The sequence below is a fragment of the Ambystoma mexicanum genome, chromosome 3q (assembly GCF_040938575.1).
Source record: "Ambystoma mexicanum isolate Mex_15411 chromosome 3q, UKY_AmexF1_1, whole genome shotgun sequence".
Taxonomy (NCBI): domain Eukaryota; kingdom Metazoa; phylum Chordata; class Amphibia; order Caudata; family Ambystomatidae; genus Ambystoma; species Ambystoma mexicanum.
In genome coordinates, this window is record NC_090926.1 from 378,402,293 (window position 1) to 378,423,782 (window position 21,490).

Sequence of the window (21,490 nt, forward strand, 5' to 3'; positions counted from 1 at the left end):
TGAGACTGTGATCCCGCAGTCATGAGGTGTTGTGTAGTGGCCGTGCCGAACCCCAGGTTAATAAAGGGTTGTGCAAGCTGTGGGAGAGCTGCCTCTATTCCTCCGGCCGCTCACTGTCCATGACGGTCATCTATTGAGTGTGTTTAGAAATGGGTTAGTATATGTTATGTTTGTAACTGTTGGAGTTAGCGATCTATGGGTCCGTGGCATATCCCATGGTTGGTCTATTCTGTAAGTTTGGAGTGATAAGTAGTTTGTTGTTCTGAAGCGGGTGGGACGCATGTGTGGGATAGCAACGTTTGTTTGTTCGTTATGAAAAAGGAGGAGTGTTAGGTGGGACCCTCCCAAGTGTATTGCCCCTTTAAGGGGATGTGTCCCTCCCATGTGTATTTCCCCTTTAAGATGGGCCATGACGGTGTCATGGCCCAATGTAATAAAAGGAGCTCTTGCAGGCACGTGAGACAGAGCGGCTGCAGACTCCCAAAGAGGAACGACTGAGTCCGTGTCTCATTATCCATGTAGGCCCCAGGCCTACACGTGGAGGCGCAGGCCTGCACGCCCAGACACTGAGGGACTCGCCTGCCAGGATGGCAGTCGAGGTCCCCTCGGTCAGAGGCCTGGCAGGCTGTGACCCCACGCCAGGGTACCAGAGGCCCTGGCACCTGGGGCCATGCCGGATGTCCATGGCAGGCCCCCACCCCCACACATAGTGGGACTCCCCGGCGCTAGCATAGACAGCGCCCGGGGCCGCCCGCCGGATGACCATGGCCGGCGACCCCCAACATATGCCTCGTGAATGCGGAGTGGACAGAACTGTGGACACCACACGTGTTCGCAAAAAATAAAGATACCCACACCGGAAGTTTGTGACTAGGCAGATGGCCTTTCCTACCCTGGCCCGAAGAGTGTAATCCGAAAAAAACATTGCCGGAATAAGTGCGTGTCTTGGACATATGAACTCTGACCTTCAAACCTAATCGAACCTCTCTGGTGTAAGAATGGTCAATGATTGCAAAGTTGTAACTAATCTGCTAAGTGGATTTCGCAAAAGAACTATACATCCCAGCATACACTTGGCGGGGTTTTGGAAACCAGGTACGTTTAAACATACGACGTAGAAAGGTAGACACGAATTACGCCTTACAGGTGCTCTACGAGCACGACTCATCCTACCTCTACGAGTCCTGCTATCCAATTCCTCTTTTTGTCATCGTGCATAGCATTGTTTTGCAACCGGGGCCGCCAATCGCAAGCCACTGGGAAATTCCCCCAGAGGAGGGGCGAGGGGTGGCGATCGACAGAAGGAGGAAGTGATGATGTCGGCTCGGTGAGGGAGGAAAACACACTCTGGAGCTGCGGGGAAGCCAGTGTCTGCTCTGGTGGAAACTGCCAGGGACACCGAGGAAGGCGTCCTCTGAAGATTTTGGTAAGTGCAGATCCCCCCCCCCCCAAAACTTCGTATTCCCTTTTTCGGGCGTGCTGTCAGCCTGCCTCTCCGCCATGGGTGGGATGTGTTAAGTCCGCCTGTCTAACCCCTGCAAAATATATAGTTTCACCGTCACAGCATGTGCATACCCCCTGGGGGCTGCCCGCTTCCTCTGCTGTGCATTGTCTGCTCCCCCTACTTTCCAGGGCCGTAGCGTTCGGTGTGCAATTGTCTCAGGTCTCCTTGAAGGAGGCCATGCTGGTAGGGTGATGTGAGCATTTTAGGTTTTGCTGTTAGCGCCACCTATAAGCCGAAACCATTGGAGAAATGACATATGAGGTGTTCTTTTGGCCATTCCCACTCGGCTCCTGCACCCCCCCCCCCCCCCCCCCCCCCGCCTCTTCATGGGAACTCTTTGAGTACGCTTTTAATCAAGCCTTACTATCCAACATTGCACAGCATGCCAGTGCTTTTTCAAAGCAGTCTTCTAGGAGTTAATGACTTCATTGGAGCTGTAAACGGGCTACGGGTGTTATAAAGCATTTCTTAAGCAGGCCTGCCTTCAGCCATTCAATGTATAAGCACTATGTGTGTACTTCACTGAAGTCCTGTAAAAAAACATGCATTGGCAATGCCAACCGCTTATGTATAAGTATTACGCGTTTGCCAGCTACTGCTATTAGATGCCCAAGTACTCTATTTTGCACCTGCTAATTATCCAGTTAATGCCACTACAGCAGTGGCTTTTCCTTGCTTACACAAAAGTCCACACTGTTGCCATTACCAGTACTGTTTTTTTCTTGCGTTGGTGTTCTGTGCCAAAAAAGACACGGCACCTGGATCTGCTTGTACTTTGTGCCGCCTCTCGTACATGTGTAGCTTTCTTTTAATGAACGGGGCACATAGCATAGGCAGGCCATCCTACACACATCAAACTGCAGGAGGCACAATACAGTGTCGCGAAGCTGCAAGTGCAGCCCCATAAGCTTAAATCGGGATTTTAAATGAGGGGGTCTCATTTTCATTTAGAAATTAAGCTGTTACCTCTGTTAAAATCTGCAAGTATGACAGTATTGATTCATTAAGTTTAACTTCTCAAATCTTTATTCAGTGTGTGTGTGCCCATCCACTTTGCACAAGACCACAGATGCATTTCTAATTATTCAAATCACCTGTTTGACTGCATTCACTTTTGAAAATATGCATTGTCCGTTGGGGTCTGTTTCTCCTCTAAAAGTGAAGCTAACATGTTGTTATAATCTATATTGTCAGGTTTACTTATGAGCCCCCGTTTTTTCACAGAAAAGGCTGCAATGTTTGTTGTTGGGGGCGATTCACTGGGGGGTTGTTCGCCGAAAGACAACACAAATCGATGACAGGCAAGTTGCATTCTGCCCCCACAGGTTAAACAATCTATTATAACATTATTTTTTTTACCAGAGCTTTCAAGTTTCCCTATGTTATGTTAATTGGCATTTATATAGCGCTCTATATATCATTGGTATGAACTCAAAGCGCTGGTAGGTTGAACGCCCTCGGGAACCGTAGTTCACGTCAGTAGAGAGAGGTGGAGTCGTAGGGTGCACCAGATATGTGTGCAGCAGGTGTAGTTGCCGGATGGTAGTTGCATCCCAGCGTTTGGTTCGGTGCTGGAGATATCAGTTGGATGTGTGCAGTCTGGTGTCTGGTGGGTGGACACCCATACTGGACTCTGGCGGCGTTAGGCCTGAAGGACGGGTATGTGAGCAGCTAGGCCGGAATGTGCTCAGCTAGCAGAGTTTTATTAGGGTGATAAGGTGTTCGTGGGGTAGTATTCGTATGTGAACAGCTAGGCCGATTAGTCGGTGGTATAGCTGTGTTCTAGTTGAATGATGGTGTAAAATGGAGAGTAAGCGTAGTGATGTGATATGATGGTTATCTTTAAAGCGCCCGAGACCAGGCACGTGAACAGGATGGCAGGGAACAGGGCGACACACGGACACAGACATGGGAAGACCATACAGCCCTGTTTAACTTGGAAATCTGAGAAGTGTATTTTTCCTATATTTCGAGTGACCAGGTTTTTGGCCCTTTCTAGAAGTTAAGATGGTCTTCCGTCGTCCTGATTTCCTTCAGAATCCAGTTCCGTAGTTTGGCTATGAGAATGGAAAAGGCGGGAACCAAAACCGAAGGAGCATTGGCAATGTCACTTGTTTTGGTGTTGCTAGAGGCACGGCTGCCTTCATCGCCTGTGGTGATTCTTCCATAATGCGCAGCTTGGAGGGCACCTTTCCACAGGAAGTTGCTGGAAAAGCTTTATTTCTCCCCGAATCCCAGAGTGGCAGAGGCTCTAATACACATCGGCTTTTCCTGTGGCACTTGTTCTCTATGAGATCCTTATTTTCATTTAGACACGGAACCCTCCACGCCATAGCAAAGGATTCCAAGCGTGTCAGCCACTCCCGCAGGAATAAGGGTGGCAATGGCGCTAATCTGCCAATAACCTTAAGCGCCATCCTTGCATAGGCAGAGGAATCTTATTGTCTGTGGTCAGTAGCTTTAATCGTATTATGTTTCAGTTATGGTGCCCGAACCATTTGGCACTTTAGAAGAAACCCTGTCTAGACCTTTTAAATATTAGCCAACTTCTGAACTAATCTTCCGATCTTTTCTACGGTGATGTAAAACTGGTAGTCCAGCAGCTTCAGCGTTTACTCTATACAATGCTTGTCCCCATTACAATCTAGCTTTGCCCCATCGAGGTCAAGTAACACTTTCTGGGGTTTTGGGCTGATGTTGATGCAGGTCATGAGGTGCAGAATCTGTCTACCGCCTTTTCTTTTTTTTGTATTCACATTTTTATTAAAATGTATGAAAACAGATATTAACATTCAGTATTACCTTACAACATCATATAAACTAAAACATAGATACATAAATTACAAGTGTGGAAAGAAAACAGCCCTTCTGAGGTAACTAAGAAAATAGTATTTATGAAGGCTAGATTTATAGATCCAGATACCTTCATATAAGTCTTTGTTAGCAAGGTTTAAATTGTGTAGACACACTATCTACCGCCTTTGACACCCTATCTTGTCATTAGTCGTTACGTGTCCAGATGGCCCCTAACTGTTAGGGAGTTGTAGTCAAAAACATCTGGCGAAGCATAGGTTGCAGAGCCCTGAGCTAAGGAAACTAAGAAAAAGTGTGCCTTTGCAATTAGTATCACTTGGGGAAACTAGTGGTTGGTTCCTTTTAATCAACGATGGACTTGATTATTGCAATGCTTTTTATGTGGGCCCATCTTGGCCCTTCATTGTTAAACTCCAAAGCCTTTAGTGCCGCTCTTATCTGTGGTTTAGGTAAACTCTATTACTTCTCTGCTGCCAAAGTCTCTGCATTGGTTAGACGTGAACGCCATAGTGATTTTCTGAATTGCCTTGCTGTGAAATCTGTCCACTCCCTGGCCTATCTTTCTTACAAAGTCATCTCGTATGTGCCGGAGAAAGGTCTTTGAAGTGTAAATCAAACATCTTTTTGCACATCCCTTCCTTGGTCGTATGTTCTAAAGGTGGTAGAGGGCTTTCAGTCCAGGCTGCTAAAATTTGGAAATTGGAAGCGGAGTGTGAGGCAGAGTGTGTCTGGCGGTGTACATTTACCCGAGCTCTGTCTGATATTGCATCTGCAATTGTGCGAGTAGTCTTTCTACTCTTTCTACTGGCTGGATGTCAGGCAAGGAATCGCCAACTCTTTATCCTCATAGCCGCCCATGCCAAGCGTGAAGCGGAGTGTGAGGCAGAGTGTGGTTGGCTGTGTTCGGCGGACAGCGGCGGCTATGTATCTTTTAAACTTATACTCCTCGTCCTTTGGCGTGGTAAAGAAAAGCAAAGTGCTAATCAACACCTGCCTGCGAGCCGACCAAGATCCTTTGAAATGACTGTTACCAATTACTGGAGGTAAGCGGCTGCAGCGCTGTCTGAAATTATGCCTGGCAAAGCTATGAGTAAAACTAAACATTCCAATCTTTGAAAATCTAAGCCATATGGCAAATGTTTGGGCTATCAACGAGAAGAACGAGATGCCTCTAATAATGGGAAATGTGGCAAAATGAATAAAACCCTGGGTAAACATGCATTTAAAACCACAAAGCCACATATAATAAGAGCCCCCGGTCAGATCAGCGACTTTTTTAAAACCGGGCAATGAGGAGCCGGGTAACCTGCTGAATATAGCCTTACCTAGGGTGGTTGCGGAAATCGCACTTCAAAAGCGAATGCGAATATCAGTATGTCACCCACAACTTCCACAGGGGCTATCTCTGATAACTCTCTGCCACTGCTTATGCGGATCAAACAGAGTGGCAGTCGAAGTGGAGGAAGCTCGAGTTGAATATTTAAATGACAAATCTGCTATTCGTAGGCAGGAGTTATCCTGTCATAATATTAGACCCTCGCCTATCTAGCACGCCTTGTTTATTTCCCATGTCGGCTCCCAAATGTCACCAGTCTTCCGTGACATCATTACATAATGAAGTGATCAATTTAAGCTAGAGAAGTGCAGCTTCCAGGACCCCGAACACTGTTAAAGAATAAGAAGGGGCCACGGTAGAGAATAACTCGATACCATCGATTAGTTTAATGCATTTTGCATTGAAAATCCTAATAAAACTATGTGACCAAATATATTACCAATCGGAAAAAAATAGCGAGATGTTGGAGTCGCTTATCCTTCAACATAAAGACCTACTAACACCAAATGTTGAAAATGAACTGAAGGAGGCATCTAGAGGTATAAAGCATGTTCAAGTAGGAGATCCACCCATTGCGAATCATGATGAATCACGTAATCCGTAATCCTTATAACATAAGTCTCCATTATCGTATCCCACACGCAAGCGAATAAGACGGGCAAAAAAAATGAAACAACACATTGAAAAATCAATTGTACCAATCTGCATCAAGGATGTAATACAAGGACATAGTCAACCACTAAACTCCACCACTACCTCGAGGAGTGCCCCAAATGCAAATCCAGACGACTATGAAAGCAGGAAAATCGTAGGAAAAAAAGGCAATCTCAGAAAATAGGAACACTAACAAGCTGGCTGATACATGACAGTAAGACAAGCGATACTAAATCCACGACAGTAAGACAAGCGATACTAAATCCACAAGGACAATTTACCTTTGAAAGACCAGACGGTCCTTGAGTTTGGAAAAAAGGATAATGCAAGAGCGGTAAATGAAAGCATAAATATAAAGGTGATATCTGAAGCAGAAGGAGATGTTAAAAATCTAGCCAATGATCATAAGTGCCCACCATATATAACGGAGTGGTAACTATTGGTGAAAGAGTAGTTAAGGGAACAAAAAACGACAAACGGATCTATATTGGTCTAGCTATTTACTAAAATACTGGCACTTCGAATATTAAAGTCCTGTGACTTTGAATTTATCCAGCCAGTGAAGCATGAATTCGGAGCCATAACATTAATCCATTGTGTTCTTCACACAACAGCCTCCCTGATTCGGTCCCAAGAAGAGTCCTTAGACTTTCTTGGATACAAACTAGATAAAGGGATCCCAGAGTCGACTACTTCTCATCAATGTAAACATTGTGGCACTTCCAGTCCTAAACAAGCCCCCCGTGCAAGCCGAAACCATCAGCGAAAATCAAGCTGGGTGGAAATGGTTAAAGAAATTGCTGGGACAGATGGCAATGGCGCAACCATGAAGAGAGTATGATTGCATCCTGAAACATGAGAGGCCATGCTCACCTTCTCAGACTAGGAGCCTCCCTCGATTACCTCATATAAAATTCACCATATTTTTATTGCAAGGGATGTGGCTACTTAAGGATTATCACATCAATACCCACTGTATATTCCAACGTAATGTAAAAAAAGGAGTAAAGGGTAGGCCATATGGTGGTTTGATAATTGGGGTAAGTCATGACTTCAAAGCTAGTGAAATTCCATCTCAATATGCTCCCGATCATGTACTAGCCATACAAATAAAAGCCAAAAATTGGTCAGCTGCCCCTAATATATTAATTATTAATATATTTGATCCCCTATTAGAGATTGCATGAAGGAGATACTTGAGTCCATAGATTTAATAATGACAGAATGGCTCATACAAGAGGGTAACAAAATGATAATCCTTGGCGGCGATTTTAACGCACAGTGTGGGGTATCCTCAATGAAAGTAATTTTTGACAATATAGCAGTAACTAATGTGATGGATAAATCTAAGCGTAACGATGGGGGGATGGGGGGATGGTATGGTTACATTCTTTTTTTTTTTTTTGATTGACTGGCAGATGTGGTCGCTCAATGGGAGAACCTTAGGTGATACTCCAGGGAAATGTAGATGGAATAGTTGCAGTAAATCTGCCACATTGGATAATATCTGCGGAAATATGCCAGCACTTACAAGTAATTGATTTTGAAGTGATTCTTATGCCATATAGTGACCACTCACTTAGTTATGCTAAAGTAAACATACCTAACCCAGAATACAAGGAGAGGGGTCCCACAAACATTGGGGTAACATAGTGGGACCAGAGTTAAATGGAATGTTCAAAAAATTAAGACAATGTCAAAAAATCTGTCAATTGAAAATTTCGAACTGGATATTAATAGCATGACATGTGATGACATTGATCAAGAAAACTACAATGGAAGTAGCCTCAGTTTGTGGCACTCCAATCGTTGCTTCTGTGAAAAAAAATTGTAACATATCTTATAATGGAGAGATGCTTATGGAAAGGCGAATCCACCATAGGGAACTTCTAAAAAAGCAGCTTCTTCCAATGAATGCATACACACAACAAAGGAAAAAACGGAATAACAAATATAGGGGCTGGTGTAAAAGTAAAAAAACGTGAGAAAATAAATATGAAATGGCAAAAGATGATAGGCATTTTGCAAGGAGGAGACACCAGATCGGTGGGGTATATGCTAAACGAAGTTAGAGGTAACTCACTTCCACAACCCCTAAATGCAATTAGTGAAGATATATGGGTGGAATACCTTACGAATATCATGTACGAAGAACTCAAGTTTCCAAAGCGGGAGATACCTCGGATGAATGGCCGTTGAAGTTCTCCAGGAGAGACATCAAAAGAATTATTAGTAAGCTTAAAAATTCGAGAGCACCAGGCACAATCGGGTTAGCATCTATAGTCATTAAATATGACCGTATTAGTTGGCGCGAAATATTATATATGCTATGCAAAAAGGTTTGCAAGGAAACGCAAATCCCCGTCTCCAGGACTAATTCTATTTTAATACCCGTATTTAAAGCTGGTACTAGAACTATGCCCGAAAACTATCGGATACTATCTTTACTAGATACCACCAGTAAAGTGTTCACTGCATGTTGGACCACCTGCAAAGCTGGTCCGACGCTAACCATCTATTACATCCATTTCAGTCAGGATTTTGTACTGGCTCCAGTACCTTGTACAATATACGTCTCCTTGATGCTATTATAACAAGAGCGAAAAATGGTCCAAATCCTTCTGTCTATGTAACATTTGTGGACTTCAGCTTAGCTTTCGATGGGGTTAATCGAAGAAGCTATGGGAAATCTTGTCTGAGCTGAAGTTCCGTAAATGGCTATTCGAGATACTGATGAAGTTACACACTAATTACACTGTTCGTATACGCCTTGACAACGAAGGGCGGTTATCCAGACCGTTTAAAATCAACAAAGGAGTTAAACAAGGATGCCTATTAGCGGCCCTACTTTTCAATCTTTATATAGCACAATTAATTAGACGACTTGAAAACCATGCAAATTGCCCTGTTAAATATTAAACGACAAAGGGCACAGCATTATTGTATGCTGTTGACCTAGTCATTGTAGACAACACTTTCAAAGGCATGAACATAGCATGATTGCTGCTCACATCAAGTAAAGTGAATAGACCTAAAATGGTATTAAGGGAATCCTTGAATACACTGACTCCTATAAATATTTGGGAGTAGATATGGACAGCAAAGAAGGATATTGACCACTAATTGTAAGAAAGACCCCCGTGCTAAGTAAATAACTTTGTACGTAGTTTTGTATTACTTTATGCAGGCTACTCTTTGAAGGGCATAATGATGTTATACACACAGTGGTTTGTCCCTGTACTGGCCTACGGGTTAGAGGCTCTAACGATTAAAAATCTATCCTGGTTAGACAAAATAGAAGGCCACTTTTGACGAACCATATTGGGTCTCCCACCATCTTGCCGTATCCAATATATCAGAGTAGAATTTGGATTGACATCCCTTAAAGCCATTATTCAGCAACAAAGAGGCCTTCTCCCGTTGAAAGCATTGTGCCATCCGGTGAGCCAGATGTTAAGTATTATGGGTAAAAACATAATCCAGCTAAATAAAAACCAAAGCTCCTAATACATGACGCTCTGTGCATAGATCTATATACAGAATTAAATTGGTCCGCTGATCGCTCTTGTTGTGGTCGATATAAAGCCATCAAAATGGCTTTTGAAAAGAGATTACAGAAAAAAGAATGGGAAAACAACTTTAGCCTTATGGGCAGTCTGTTACCATCAGCTAGAGGGTATTGTCCACACAAGTATCTAATACGATGTCCCAGTCCAGCAGTATGCAGATTTTGGTTATTGATGAGGACGAACCAACTGCTAGTAAGAGCTACTTAGGTACTCAGTGGAAACTAGCTATAAATCAACGGCATTGTTGGATCTGTAAAATAGCGGGTAATCTGGAGACAGTCAGACATATCTTAACTGAGTGTCCAATGCTTGTTCCCTATATAAGTATATGTGTGGACGATATGTATATCAATATGCCACCATATCCAACATACATTTTTGGTATTATTGTTTAAATACACTGTCTGAATCTATGCATATTGCTTTGTAGAGTGTGTGGACTATAGCCGAATCAATTTTGAACCCCCAATATGTGAATCAAATCAGATGAAGAATTAAAGCACTTTGCACTTTATGTAATCTACCTTCCCATGCAGATTATTCTTTAGAGTATAAGGAGGTGTAGAACATTGGGCTAACCCTCGGTAATGTGATAGAATTTAAACAAAATGTTATGCTAATAGTATGTAGTTTACGAAAACCTATTGGAAAGTTTGCAGTGAATTAGTGTAAAATAATTTTAGCAGTAATAAGTACTGTTGAACATGAACTGATAAATAGTTGAATGAATGACATGTGTAAAATAATACATGTGATAAGTGACATGGATAATGATGAACTATATTTATCTATTTTTAAGGTTATTTTATGCGAAAGATAAATGTACAGTTGTAAAAGTTTGTTTGAACGAAAGGCAACTATAACAATAACTAAATCTCTGCCCCTCTCTAGGCATTCGGGTAAATCCCTCTCACTGTTCAAGTCCGGATGAAAACCCATTTATTCACATAGGCAGTTGAAGGTTCAGCACCTGGAGAACATCCAGAATGAGTGCACTATATAAATGTGCCAATCAGTTTGCCAAAAGAAAGCAGCAAAAGAGACCAAAAGAGTTTATTTTTTTTTTATTATTTTTTTTTTTTTTTTTGAGTGAGCATTGGGGATATTTGAGTCCAAATGAGCTAGATCTGCCTCTAAGGCAATCATTACGGGGTGCAGACGATAATTTGGCACAACGTAAAGAAGTATGGCTTAGAAGGACTCTTACCTGGCAAAACAAGATGTGTCCTCTCAGAAAGGCGGTGCTTCGTGGGCTTGGCAAGGGTGCACGGGACTGCTTATAGACTATGCTTGATGCCTTACAGTGATATACTCGTGGCTCTCGAGTGAAACCTTTTTGAGAGACTGGCCCACATTGTATCTTTGTGGAAATCTTTGCCAACGAGTTCCAAATGGTTTTCACTGGCTCCCTTTGGTGGCATGTGTGTTTTTGCCATCTTCTACATTACCATGGAAACACACATTAGACTCCATGGTATTCTCCATAGGAACTGGTTACTGTTGTATTGATTTGACATTTTATATGTAGCGAGTAGCATGTCCCTTGATTATTGCATTTTAAGTGGCTTTGTTTTATTTGCAGTCATAATAACAAACCAAATTGAGGTTCCTCCATAAAGGAGAGTTCCCACCTTTCCTGTTGGTGGTGTGGTGGTGGTGCTGCCCTGTTGCTACAGTGCCAAAAGTAGTAAGGGGCCCACACTAAATGTTTGATTCCAGCCCTCGCCAAACCTTTGACCTCATACAGCGCATTGCTTCTGTGGCCTGCCTGCCAGCCACCCCACTGTGAATTGCACCTATAAACTGCCTAGCAGCCCCTGTGAATTGCTTCTAGCGACCCGTAGCGATAGATTTGTTTGTTGCCCCAAGTGTGTCAGTCTGTGCTGCCATACTACCCTTCTCGTAGCACCCCACTCCGCCTGTCAAACCATTTTTCCTTTCGTGCTGATTTACGTACTAGCTAGAGAGGAAATAAGCTTTTTCCCAACAGGCCTATTGGTTTGGTCTCTTCAGCCAGTTCACCCTGGTGACCATCAACAGTAAATGCATTGAGGGGTCATGACTATACTTTAGGAGAGAGCGAAGCTCAGTGATGTCTGATACGAACTATCTGGCATTTGCCGAGGAACTTGTAGCAGGAATCCTTGCATCTCCTTCCTTATTAGGCACTACCACTATACCTCAAACCATCATATAGGGTGATAAGTGCAATGAACTTGAAGCATTGAGAAACCGCCTGACGAGGGCTGAACTTCAAGGCGCTCTCATGACGGAATATCTACGTTCACATACGGCCCCCAATGGCTTGATTATGCCTATAGGGCCCAGAATATTTCTTGAAAATCTTCAGTTTAGAAAAGACTGATCATTCATAGCCAATAGGTGTACGTGGGATTGGTTGATCCTCATAATTAACACAGCAAAAAAGTATCCGAGGACCTTGTAGGTCAAATCTTGCAGAAACAAGATGAATTGAAGGTTAAGGTGGTGCTAGAGAGTTTTAAGGAAAAGTTGGAGCAACTGCATGCTGTTCTTAAGGAATTTAAAGAGTTCAACTTGACAAAGAAAATCTAGAAGTTTAAAAAAGACACAGCTGCTTTCTCACACAAGAGGATATACCCATACACCACAGACGCCTACTATACAGAAGTGCACCAACAGGAACAGGCTAAAGGCAACTACCGGGGAGGGTATAGAACATCTAGTAACAAGAGATCTAGAAAATACCCTAACCCTGGGAGTTGGAGCTTTTCTAGAAATGGCTCGGAGGAAGAAATGGAGCCAGTACATCTAACCAGGAATAGGCTGTAAGTAGAGGTAGGCTTGGCAAACGCAGTGTACACTTTCAGGATGATCCAGGTGACCAAAATAACTAGCAGAATCCCACTGCCCCTTTTTTACGACAGAGGGGGCTGAGCGCGAGGCATATGGCAGACCGATTCCCCACGGGTCACGCAGAGGAGAGGGGAAAGGCCGCTTCCCGCTACAGAATTACTAGCAGTGAACCTTTCCAGTATGAGCTTGATAGTACTGAGGTGAGTGTACTACCAAAAGGCCTTTCATTCATGCCTACGGCATGCCACGACCCATTTATAACTAGGATTGAAGTGGTGAAATTGATGAGAAAAATCAGACTTAAACAACATTTTGGGAGTAGTGACGATATATCTAGAACAGATGTCACAGGTCTACATAACCCCTACATATTTTACCCTCCGGCATGTAATGTAACGGCTGAATCATTGACATTTGAAAAAGCTCTACTCAAATCATTAGAGAAGTTCGAGGTGAACTGGAAACCACGACTGTAGTAGAGAACAGAGAACAGCACTTATAGCGTTGTTTTTTATAAAACCTGCAGATAAGGGAGGAGCTGTGGTTGTAATGAATACAGCGGATTATCCCAAGATGGTCTGTGACTTAATACAGGACAGGGATTGTAACACTGAACTAGCAACAGCACCCACACAAGTACTGTGCAATTTGATTAACCCAATTGTGGACGAGGCATTGACAGAGGGCTGGATCAGTGGAAAGGAAGCAGAGTTTGAAGCCACATTTTCCGCGTACCCCCATGATGTACGCACTGCCCATAACTCATAAGGGTTTGAGTCCCCTGCCGGGCAGACCAATTGTGTCCAGGATCGGCTTGCTGCTTGAGCCGTTATCCCAATTTGTGGAGTTCTTTCTAAAGGAGAGGTACGCAAAAGTAGGTCTTGCATCACTATGGCCATGCTAAACTTGCTTAAAGAAAAACTTTGACTATGACACAAAGTGGTTGGTAACTTTATCTAGTCGCTTTATACCAAAATACCCCAGCAAGAAAATTTGGTAGTGATCCAAAAATCTCTGAAAGGGTGCACACCTCCACCACAGGTCCCGATTCAACTGATCCTGCAGTTCATAGAAATTGCACTGACTAAGAAACTTTTTGCTTTTTAGGATCCATTTATTTCAAGAGGCCGCAGGCACCGCAATGGGGCCTATATTTGCCCCCAGCCAAGTCAATTTATATGCAAGTGACTTCGAGGATGACCACATGCGCCAACAATCCCTATACACAACACCTCAAACTATGGAAGAGGTATATTGATGATTAATGTGTTTTTAAAGGAGATGAAAACCAATTCAGTTTTTCTACCAGTGGCTTAATACATGAAATGAACAACTCACACTTCACGATGACCAAAATTACACAAGCGATACTGTTTCTGTACTTGTGGGCGACAGTACACAAGGGTAGACTACATACTACAGTATACTATAACCCCACTGATCTGAATTCCCTGCTTCAATTCGATAGATCACTCCTGCAGTTTCAAAGAGAATCTGCCTTTGGGACCTTTCTTACTGTGCAGGAGGAACTGTTCCAATCGACAAGGATACGAAGTGCAGGGAAAACAGCTCTGTCAAATATTAGCTTGAGGATGTCTGAGGAAGACTATCCGGCATGCCTGCAAAAGGACACGCAACATACCACACAACAGCGCCTTGCATCAGCAAAGTGACTCTCCTGAAAATTTGACAGCAGATCTAAGCACTTCCCCTCTGGTGAACCAACTGAAAAAGAAAATTAATCGCCTCTGACCGTGGGCAGTAGTAACATCAGTCTCCTACGTTTTGCCATAAAAAGACAGAAGAATCTCAGTGACTACCTAGTGCAGAGTCATCAGACTGCACCACAACAGGCAGTACCAACACAGACCACTCTATGGTGTCTACCACGGGCCATGCACTGTGCTACATGCTCGGTTTGCCCCCCCCCGACCTCCCCTCCGATATCTCAAAAGTAAATCCATAGATCTTGGCTGGAGAACACAGGGGGTGCAAAAATCGTTTATGAATTGAATGTTCATCTGATCACATGCCCATGTGGCTTGCGTTATGTGGGCATGGTAGCTACACAAATCAAACAAAGGATTGTGGAACACAAGTCCTGTATCCGCTCCAGGAAAATAACAGCTCCATTGGTCATGCACTTTGTAGAAAAAAACACACTCGGAGAAAGATTTAAAGTGGACCATTATCGAGCAAGAAAACTACCCGAATGAAGGGGCGATATCCACCGTTTACTCATGCTCAGAGAAAATAAATTGGATATTCACATTGAAGACCGACACGAAGGCCTCCATGAAGGGATTGGCAATATCTATCCACTCTGTAGCTCATGTGTGCTGTAATATCATTGTACTCCATGGAATAAGACAGTGATACAGCTGTGGCCTCCAAACTGGTGTGTTAGATAAAACATCACAATTGTATATGTCTGTCTTGCACTATGGGCAAGTGTAGAATGATCCAGATCTACTCTAAGAAGGGGTTAGCTATGAAGCAGGAAACCCAGCCCAAGGCCACTAGGCTTGGCATAGCTAATGCCCAGTGATCTAGACACAAGTTCAAGATGGCATTGATGAGTGGTTATGACACTCGGCTCATGTCCTTCAGCCACAACATCAATACCATATTTGAAGTTGAAGAACACTGCTTGGCTTGCTACAAAGCGGACATAATGGTGGTCTGTAAAGTGGCTATGCAGACTGGAGTGTGATTAGGCAGTAATATATGGCCCATACAAATTGCCCAACCCAGGAGGGGCTTATGTTGCCTTTCACCAACTTAGGAGTTATCTATGTGCCCTGGGGATGTTGGTTCCACAGGGTTCAGTTTCGTGTTTTTTGTAAAGAATTGGGCGAATATGGCATGCCAAGAGAGCGTAATAGTACACTGTATGCCCACCAACATTGAGCTTAAAAGAGATAGACTCACTATTAGATGCCTTGCTGGTTTTCAGACGATCACGAGTAGCCACGTCCTCTACGTGCTCCGGCAGAGCGATTCGCACAGCCATAGGAAAGTCGATACGAGAGCAGCCCTGAGACGTGCAGTAGGGTTTTGGCAGTTAAACTTGTCCATAGTTTGTTTTGACACTAACGATAGTGTGAGGCAGTTTACTATATAGACTCGTTCACTCCCAGGCACTGAAAGATAAGGAAACCATACATCAGATAAAAATGTATACCAATGCTCCGGGGTGTGTGATATTGAGAGCTATGTTTCCAGTTATCACAACAATATGAAACTTGTGGTTCTTGTTCGTCATGGGGACACACGGTGATGCCCCGCCTGACACGTCCTGCAATCTATCAGTTGACGTCCAACGAAGCACCATACTGGTCAGTTTTGAAACATCTGGCAATGCAAGTGACTCTCTCCTTTTGTTATGATGCACTCGCAATCGTGTAGTTGTTCGGTGTACCCTCCAATAGTTGTTTTTGTCCTCAATAGAGTACCATTTGTCTTTCTATTTTTGTTTGTCTCCAACAGAGTGTGTGCTATCCAGTGTGAAGTCGTTTTGCTGTGGAATTTTTGTTTTGGCAATTGAACAAGACGCAGGGAGGGTCATGGCTTCACACTGATCTACCGTCCTGATGAAGGTGGTGAAAATTGGTGTTTCCCACCGAAACCGGTTGATGATACCAATGGATGTATAAGGTACACCCAGCAAACTACCATTTTAGAATAGTTCCAAGTGAAGGTTCTTTCTCACTTGCTTCCTTTGCAAATCCATTCATTGAAGATGACTATTAATATTAGGAATAGGACTGAGCAGACATAGTGGAATAGGAGTACATAGCAGCCCCTTTCCTATGTTTGCAGAAAAAGGTTTTTAAATGTCTTTCCTACATGGTGGAAAAACAGTCAAGAATAAAGCATATTATGACCAGCTTCAACCATCATTTTTACATTGGTGATATACGAGTGGGTGATTTTCACAAACCAGGTAGTGCAGCTAGGGACCGTTCTCTCTCTGTATTTCACGTAGATAGGTGGCCCATCACCGTTTGCTACGGGTAGCACACTTGCCCAGAAGGGATACTTGGAATCTTTGCAGGGACATTTATCTACGTTCACAGGTTTATAAGTAGATGGAAGGTTCCTCTCTTCAGTGATTTTACTTATTAGCTTGCCACATCTCCAAACTGTGTTTGACCCAATGATCTGATAACCTTGTAGCAGGATATCCGTTTGATGAATGCAGCTCTTAAGCTATGTAGGTCCACATTAGCCCTCTGTCTGCCAGCTCAGAGACAGGTACAGTATGACTATGTGTAGTGTACACTGGATGCTTGGGAACCTCTTCGACTTGTCCTTATTTTTCCTCAACACTACCAGCTATGCAGTGAACCTATTTACAGTCTGGATAGCACTAAGTCTGTAGTGAACTTCACTGGGCATTTGGGCAGAACTGTCTGCAGGGAATGTCACCACGGTTATGAGCAGAACTATGTCTGCAGTGAACCTCGCCGCGGGTTTGGCAGAACTATACTTGCAGGGAACTTCACAACGGGCTAGGCAGAACTTTGCCTGCAGCGAACCTCACCAAGGCTATGGGCAGAACGATGCCAGCAGCAAACTCTACTGAGGGTTTGGAAAAACCTTTATCTGCAATACATCTTGCTGGGCACCTGACGTGTACTACAGAGCACCTCACTGAGGGTATGGTGAACGCTAGGTCTTCAGTGAACCTCACTTAGGGTCTTCATGGCACTAGCACCACAGTGACGTAACTCGGCGTTTGTGCTACCCATTGTTTTTCACCTATGTTACATTTCCTTGTGGATTGGTAAAACCGGGCCCCCTGGTGTAGGGCTTTGTGATCCAACTATCCAAAATGGTGGAAAGAAATTGTATTCTAGAGTCAATTGAGAAAGATTGCCACTCCCTCACTTACCACGGGGTTTGATCAAGCACATTGAACAGCAGTGTTGATGCCTTTTTTATTATTTAAAAAAATAAAATCCTTGGATATAGCCGATCTAGCAAATGTTTCTCAATGTCTAAATCCTTGGACTCTTCTAGAGAAAATCCAGGCAACAACTCAAGAATTTTGTTGAGGAGGGTAGTTTCCTGGATAACTTTCAAGCAGGACTACGCCCCGGATGCAGTACTAAGTGGGTGATGCTAGTGGGGATGGATAACCTCACAATTGTGCAGGATGTCTGTTGTTTCTTGATTCCCTTGTAGCAGTTGGCACCGTTAACGACACAACCCTTCTGCATTTTATGTGGGTGATGAGCTTATGCCTTGATTAAATCATGCCTGGACCATGCTTGTTCTGACACCCATATTGCTTGTGGTATTCCTCTGGGTTTGGTGATCTCATTGCTGTTAACCTCTATGGAAGCCCCTTGGCTGCCTTGTTACGCAAATACTTGTGATGTGGAGTTTTCGCTACATATTGAAGGCAATCTGATTCTCCCTCGTCTCCTTCTTTTTTGGAGTTCTGGGTGCAGGACTGTCTGTTTGCAATAAGCACCTGGTTGATCTTCAAACCTACTGAAACTGTGTTTTTAGTCTGTGGTTTATATATGATATGATATGGCATTTATAACGCACCTATACACAAGTGTTTCAAGGTGCGATACGGCAAGGGAGGGGAAACAGAGGGAAGACGGACAACAATCCTACTAGGCCAGGTGACATTGAGATTGCGCAAGTGCAGGAATTGGCATTGGTGTAATCCAATGTGGCTACCTATCATAGTCCCTTAGATTTACAACTTAGTAGTTGCCCGTGACTCTTCATATTGCTAAAGAACACAATCTTGCCTTTTCAGTTGACATCCTTTTTATGATTTTTACAATATTTCTCTTGCCTCCTTGCTTCTCGCTAGCTACTGAAAATCTTTAAGTATAGATGATTATAATGCAGTGTAACTTGGTCTGCCCGGTGCTTAGCTGCAAACCTTCCTATGGATCAGAACTCCGCTGCTCTAGTTCTTCTCAAACCTGGTCGCAATGATAATGTATCTCCCCGTCTTCAACCACTACATTGGTTGTAAGTGCACAACTCAATTTATTTAGAGTATTGTGCATCGAAAAATTGAGAAATTCGTTTGTCTCCCATTTACATAAGACACAAATGTTGTCTAAATGGTCCTTCACACCACAAGCGCACATTTTACCCAATCGGGCAAGTACACTTTCTCATAGCATGCTGCCGTTTGTTAAAAATGATTTATAACCAGCTGAACTTAATTTGATTTGTAAGAGATTTAAACCCTTTTCAGAATGTTATTTCTATGTAGGTTCTTTTTAGTTGTGGTTAATAGATGTATCTTGTATCCCGAGAGGGAGATGTCCAATTTGACTATGAACCTCCGTGAGCATCTGTACAGCACTACTTCGACATTGAATCTCTGGGTCTGGGCACCTTACACCTTCAGTGAAACCCAGAGGACTGGACATCACTAGGTTGTCAGCGCACCTCATGGAGGATATTGGTAGCCTCAGGTCCTTATTGAACCTCACTCTGGGTAATTGATTGGCATCTCCAAAATGCAATATCTGAAGACGAGAATCTTGGAGGACGTGGACCGCATTAGGCCTCAAGCTGAACCTCATTTTAGGGTCTGGATAGCATGCATTCTGCGGTGAATCTCACTGCAGGAATGGACAGCCATAATTTGGTGGTCATTGCTGAGCATCTGCACAATAGTATGACCGGAGTGAAGGCTGCAGAGGCTCTGAACACTGCCCTATCAATTTTGTGAGAACTATGACAAATCAGTGATGCCACTTGCCTTATAAATAGGTCACTCTGCATCAAATCAGGACTCGCCCTACCAAATCTGAGGTGTGCAGCTTACCAAATCTGGAACCATGCTTGTAGAGTTGGGCCTAAATCTTGAGTGAAGCCAGGAGCTGGAGTGGGACCTTTTTGGAGGACAGAGAGAGACCTTGACTGACCCTTTGATTGTCCCTGCCATGATGCCCTAGTGCTCCCTTGATTTCCATCAAGCCCTCCCCTGTAAGTATATACATTCCCAGCAATAGATTAAATAAGCCATCTCTTCGTCAGCATTGCCATAGAGATTCCCCCATGGAAAAACCCCCTATCTTCTTTGTGTCATTTTCCCATTGAAAGATAGTTCACTTGTCTGTGCATTGTAGCAATTGTTCCCAGTGAAAATCCTTTGCGTTTGCCTATGCATTTCTGTCATTTCCCTTGAAGAATCTCCAGTTGCTTGTCTAGATTCCTAGTATATTTTTGTTTAGTAAATCAATTAATTTCCTCATTATTTCACAGGTTCAAGGTAGTTAGAATTCGAAACTATCTCTTCAGAGTCTTGCGAGTTCTTATAGTTTTAAAGCGTTTCCCCAAATAATGAATTTCTTTATGAGCTAAAAACAAATTTGTCTGTGTGTTTTAAATGGTTTTTTACAAAACGAATTTCTGTTTGCATCTGTCATTTTGAACCCAAACCGATTTTCTTATTGTGGGTAATCTCCTTGCTCTGTCATTTTAACTGAAAACCGATTTTTCTATAGTGATTTCCCCATTGCTTAAAGCGTGTCTGTCATTTGCAGCCGTAGTAAAAACGAGTGTCATTTTCGTTTTTCTGGAAATTTCACGTAACCTTTTAAAAAACAGTTTTCCTAGTCTATCCCCCTTCCCCCTACTATATTTTGATAATTAATTTCCTATTGCATTCCCTTTATTTGCCATGTACCAAAATCGATTGTATGCTGGCTCGTCTGTTCTGAAGCCCTATTTGTTTTCTAGACTAAGCGGCACAAAGTACACTTTGGGGGGGAAGTTTGGAGGGGAGGGTGGCGGAGGGTTGGGTTTTTGAGGGTTGCTGGGACTCCTTTGTGTGCGCAGGCACTTTCCAGTGGATTGCATTAATTTTCATGCTGTTTTGAACTGGAGATCGTAGTGGTGAGATCAGTAAAGTAACTGACAGTTTTTCATAGGTCTGTTTTTTTACTTGGTATAAGGACACTGGGAAGGGGTACGACAACCATCATCGCTTTCCCTTTTTTGTTTCTCTTGGACTTTGCACTGCTGCCCCAACCCTGAAGCCTCGATACTGCAAGCCCTGTAAACCATTACATTCCAGATAAACGCCTTCTGCATCTGGGGATAAAGCAACCTCGTCTCTGTGACTAGAGGGTCTTGGGTGGTCAGATGGTTCACCCTGCCATCCATTTATTGAGTTGGCTAGGTCTAGTTTGTTCTATGATATTTTACGTTTCAGCGTTTTTCCACATGCCCGGGACTCTTCTGCTTATCCTGGATTCACTCGACTCAATGCAACGTCGCAGAGGTTGCAAGGCGGTTACCCTGTTGGAACCCAAGACTGCCGCTCACTTGTCTAGTGCTTGGAAGTCGGTGCCATTCTGGTTATTGGAACACTGACCTATTGCGCTAAAGCTTTCCAAGGAGAGGACCTTTGCCCCTTCTTAAGCACATTCTTATCCTGACTGGATGCATCCGGGAGCACATGCTCTGCTTAAAATGTCCCCAGAGTTGATGTATGTCATTACACTACACTAGGCCTTGTCATTCAAACCATGCAAGTGCAACAACGTAAAGTGCAGCGGGGCGAAGCAGAGGGGGGCGGGGGTTAAGTGCCAGGGAGAGGAAAGAGGGAAGCGCAATCAGGGCAGCGTTGCTCTGAGTAAGTGCAGACAGGGCAACACGACTCTGGGTAAGTGCAAGCAGGAAGGGACTGTTGGTATTTGTAAGTGCGTCGTAGGCCCGGAGCCAGTGCAGATGAGACTGATCATGGAGGAACCTGGTACCCAGTAGACTCTGAGGGTAGCCAAG

General features: G+C 43.6%; 1 protein-coding gene across 4 annotated transcripts in view; it reads left to right on the forward strand.

Annotated features, from left to right (window-relative positions):
- The first annotated feature begins 463 nt into the window (after positions 1-463).
- TNIP1 (TNFAIP3 interacting protein 1) overlaps positions 464-21,490 on the forward strand; it is a 435,211-nt gene continuing 414,184 nt past the window's right edge. For 2 of the 4 annotated variants that reach the window (XM_069654022.1, XM_069654024.1), the window contains exon 1: positions 1,289-1,426. The gene's annotated coding sequence lies outside the window, so the exon portion shown is untranslated. Of the gene's footprint in view, positions 1,427-21,490 lie in introns of all 4 variants that reach the window. The other 2 variants (XM_069654021.1, XM_069654025.1) reach the window with 2 other exon arrangements.